The sequence below is a fragment of the Planococcus citri genome, chromosome 1 (genome assembly GCF_950023065.1).
Source record: "Planococcus citri chromosome 1, ihPlaCitr1.1, whole genome shotgun sequence".
In the NCBI taxonomy this organism is placed as follows: Eukaryota; Metazoa; Arthropoda; class Insecta; order Hemiptera; family Pseudococcidae; genus Planococcus; species Planococcus citri.
Genome location: NC_088677.1, coordinates 25,287,378 through 25,292,073, shown reverse-complemented (window position 1 = coordinate 25,292,073; position 4,696 = coordinate 25,287,378). Strand labels below are relative to the sequence as shown.

Here is a 4,696-nt window from a genome sequence, read left to right as displayed (position 1 = left end):
GTAAATTTTGGTAAATTTCGGTAAATTTTGGTAAATAGCTAAATTTTGGTAAATCTGTAAATTTCGGTAAATCCGTAAATTTTGGTAAATTTGTTTATTTTCCTGTATAACAGAGCAAAGTCGGTTAATCTTGCCTACTGCGCAAGATGTTTTTTGATATTTTATTCTCTTCAGAAGAGCATTTCACGAGGGTGAGTCAGCTTATTGCCTTCCAAATCATCCCAAAGTGAAAAGAACTCATCAAATGTGAGAATTAAAATGGTATCAAATCATTATATTTAGGTAAGTACATAGTTGAAATTTATTTAGAATTATTGAGATTAATTAAGGCAGTTTTACCAAGTGAAGCAACGTTCTTCTTCTCCAGCCTCTCTCCTCGAAGATATGATGAAAATCAGTGTTGCCACGGTCTTGAGTACCTGCCAAAAATTTGCTAGAAAAGTTGAAAAATGATGATATTCCTGTATTACATGCATGATATAAAAAAATTGAAGAAATTGCTCTAAACGCTATTTTTATGCTTGACCAATTTTCATAAATTTCACACCATCGAAAAAGTTGATTATTTTTTTATATATATTTTTTTTAATCCAACGATTTTTTTTTGCCAAAATTGTTTCAAAATTGTAGGTACCTTGTTCAAACTACCTCTTGCTGATCCTGTGAGAAATTTTTTGACTCTTGAGCGATTCCAAAAATTTTCTGGAACTTTGCTCAAGTGCTATGAATTTTTCTCGAAGGCTCAGTTTGTAGGAACTGATCATTTTCCAAAATTTGCTAGATGCTCCAAAACTACTCAAAAGGATCCGAAACATCTTCGAATAGATTTCGAGGACAAAGAGACAAGATGAAATTTCGTTTTCCCCTTATTTTCAGTCCAAATTTGATTTCTCAGAATTCTCCAAAATTCAATAAGTGGACTCAAAAGCCTGAAATTCTAGCTGATTGAGTAATTGGGTATTTTTGGTAAAAATTTATCTGGCCATTTCCTTTCCTTAGTCAAGTTCAACAATCAGATAGATTTATTTCATTAGTCCAGAAGAGGCTTTAATTCAACTCAAAGTTTTTGAATCTTAAGGCCCAACTACTCCCTCAACTTTCCAATTTACTATCATTTGAGAAGAAGTTTTTAAAAAATCAACTTTCTAAAAGAAATTTTGCACTTGGGTTTTGAAATTTGTACTTTTGGAAAAACCTGGAATTTTCCATTTTAAAAATAAGGAATCAGCTCTTTATTTTATTGTTCATAACTTTCTTTCAATTTCACACCACTTAAAAAAAATTCAGAAAAGAAAGAACAGGGATTTTTTATTCTATTTAAAAAATGGAAAACCAACGCATGTTTTTTTTTTTTTAGATATTTCAATGCTTAAAAAGGGGTGTCAAAGAACAATTTTTCAAAAATCAGAATTGTAAAAGAAGGAAAGAATAAATATGAAATTCTGATTTTTTTAAAAATGGAAAAAGTACAAAGTGTCAACCAAATTGATACAAATGAAAAATTAGGAAAAAATAGAAACTTTTTTGAAGTAATTTTTTTAGGTGGGAGGGGGTGTTATAATGTTTCAATTTTTAAAGATTGAGAAGCTTCAAAATTTTTTCAGGCTGTATAATTTTTTTAATTTCTAAAAATGAGATAATAAATGAAAATATTGAAGTTTAATTTTAAAATTATTAAAAACAGGACTTTTCGTATCATTTTTTTTCGAGATTCGTCTCAACTCTGGCGGATGGAAATGAAAAAAAATCAAAACAATCAAATTAGAAACCAATCGATGGGAAATCGACCTAGGAAGCTGAAATTTGGCATGTCGTGTACTCATGTTACGTACATCCAGAGGGTGTCTTAGATGCGCTATTTGAAAGTTCTGATTTTTTCAACTCCTCCCCTCCCCTTTTTTAGCTGCAAAAATTAGATTTTAGCTTCTTTTTCAATGGTTTTTGGTTTGGTGTCATCGCTGGAACCTCTTAAGTTGAACCTAAGAAATTCCAACCCAAGTTGAACCTTGACAAGAGCGCCTGTAGGATGCCCCTATTGCCCCTACATATGTTTTTTTAGAGATTGAATTTCTCAACTACAAAAAAGTGGGGTTTTTCGAAATTTTGATGCATTGATGCATCTACTTCCTTATTCTACATCAATAGATCAAAAAATTGTCATTTCGATAAATATTCATAATTTATTCATACCTACTTATAGGTAGTTGGGCTCTTTTTTAATTGAATAAAAAAAACTTGAATACCTATTTTAGTATGTACCTACTATTATAGGTATTCGTGTTTTTATTTAAATTTGAGGCAATCGCGTGCTCTTACAATGGTGGTAATACTGATAAATAAAGTTTGAAAATATTAAGTAGGTACTTACACAATCGTCATTTTGAGCTTCAAGACTGTGTGACCTGGGATTGTAGCTTTTCTGATTGGGTACTAAAGTTAATTTCGTCGAGAATATGTGTACTCTCCGTGCAAAATGCGCTTCAAATCCTTATCAACCCGTGTAGTGCCCTTATACTTAAAATAACATTGCGTGTTTCTTCTCGCTTTTGAACAAATATTTGGCCCTCCTGAAATTTAAAACAAGTTGAATATTTTTTTTGTCTAAAAATACAGTACAAAGAATACAATTTCAAGTTGTATTATGCCTACTATCTGTATATGCGCATTCACGAATTTTTCTGAAAGTTTCTCTTGTACTCCTACCCAAGTTATCCGATACCCAGCGCATGTTCAGATCCGCGTTGTCAGTTATCTTTTAAACAAAAGTTGAATATTTAAAAAAAAATCATATGTACGAGAGACATTGTTAGATATACTCGTATGAGTAAAATTTACTGATTAGCAGACTCACCATTCCAAGTACTTTAAAGGCACAATATAACATGCACTGTGAGGGGGAAAAAGAAGAGAAAACACGATCACAAATACGGTTAATAGAAGTACCTACCATTAGTGTAAGGAAAATCAAATTCAAATACCGTATGGCTACCGGGAACATCTCCTCCAACGAAACCTCGCGGCACTATAATAATAAGAACAATAATTCAATTATTGATTTGATTTTTTAAAAAACCGCATTTTCGTAAGAACTACTTGAAATAATATTTCCACTCACTGCGGGAATGTACATCTTCCGCGCATTCGTGTCTGAATTCTTCACTTGGGTCAATATCGCTCCAGTCACCCAAAGCACTGCTCAAGTATAAAAGAAATGAAAAAATTGATACAAAAATAAACTGGGTAATAATTGAACGCATTTTAGCGAATTTTACTTTAAGAACTAAGACGTTGGTTCTTATCTTCAAGTAGGAACACGACCGTTTGATCGAATTATTGATTGTGATTGTTGAATAGTAGATACCGTAGGTAGGTACCCATCTTGTGTAGGAATTTAGAGGATTTTTATGACCGTGTGAAGCTGTGCGTGAATAACGAGCAATTTAACTGAAAACGATTGAATCCACGTGCCATTTGATCGGTAAATGCTGGTCTATCTAATTATAACTATTTCGAAGGAAAGAATTTTTCCATCGTAGGTAATTAATAAAGCGATGATGTGTCAACAAAATGGTCTGATTTTATTAAGCATTATTCCCATATTAGTTACTTAAAAAACTTATCAAAAAAATGTCTAAATCAACGTTTTCATGAAATAGATACGTCAAAAAGAAGTTAAAATAAGACAACTGAATAAATTTAAACTTGTTTTGATGTTTGGAATTGAAAATTGAATTTTTTCAAATTTGTATTTTTTTGTGATGAATTTATTTCATCGAGTGAAAGGGGGTTTTCAACTTTTTCAACGGATGCGTAAAAATAGTGATCAAATGGGTCAACTTCACTAATCGAAACTTTTATTCATGTTTTAAATCAAAAAATCACATTTTTCGCAAACCTTTCAAATTTTCTAAATCGACTTTACGAAATAATGCCATCCCAATTTTTTAATAGGTTGTTTAGCATGAAAAGTTGTCCAAAATATATTTTTTCCAGAATTTTTGAGAGTCGGAAAGATATGAAAACTACGGTTTGAAACCTTTCGAGCTAATTTTTCATACAAATAAAAGTGGCAACACTGATTTTTATGATATCACCAAAAATCCTTTCAAAACCGCTAACTATTGGGAAAAGTTCCATTTTGGTAGGTATCGCAGTTATGGAGTTATCCATTGCTGAAATGGATGATATTTCAAGTTCACTGAAAACTTTTTACACCCCTTAGCAGCCTTTAAAAAAGGCCAGAGGGCTGCGATTTACGCCATTGGTCAACCCTTTAAAAAATCTTTTCACAGGAAAATTTCAAAAAAAAAATCGTTGAATTCCCCCCCCCGCCCTTAACACTTCTTGGTCATATTGATGTAGAATGACCCAAAACTACCAATAACACTCATGGATACATATTTTTTTCTCGCAACAAAGGCTCAAAATTTCTTTCAGAGGTACATCGTCGTTGTCGTCATCATCGTTATTTCCTTATAAGCGGTAGGCCTGTAGGCCTGTCTGCTATGGTGTGGAACTTGCTGAGGATGAGCCTGAGGTATCAGTGAGTTTCTTCCTTGGTCTCCCTCTGCATACTTTCCCCGTTGGTGTATCTTATTTCCTCCATCCTTTCGACATGATTTCTCCAATCTTTCCTATACTTACTTTTTTATCTTCTTCATGACTGGCTTCACTCTGAGATCTGCTGATATTTTCT

At 32.5% G+C, this 4,696-nt stretch overlaps 1 long non-coding RNA gene across 2 annotated transcripts; it reads right to left on the bottom strand.

The window, feature by feature from the left end:
• Window positions 1-253: 253 nt before the first annotated feature.
• Window positions 254-3,447, bottom strand: LOC135850028 (uncharacterized). Of its 2 annotated transcripts, none has more exons than XR_010559640.1 (6): window positions 3,116-3,447; window positions 2,979-3,022; window positions 2,852-2,887; window positions 2,650-2,752; window positions 2,369-2,567; window positions 254-433 (listed from the first exon to the last, which is right to left on the bottom strand). It is a non-coding gene; the product is annotated as an uncharacterized LOC135850028 (long non-coding RNA). The 2 variants fall into 2 exon arrangements; XR_010559641.1 differs by having other exon boundaries at window positions 254-419; window positions 3,116-3,446.
• Between the last annotated feature and the right edge of the window lie 1,249 nt (window positions 3,448-4,696).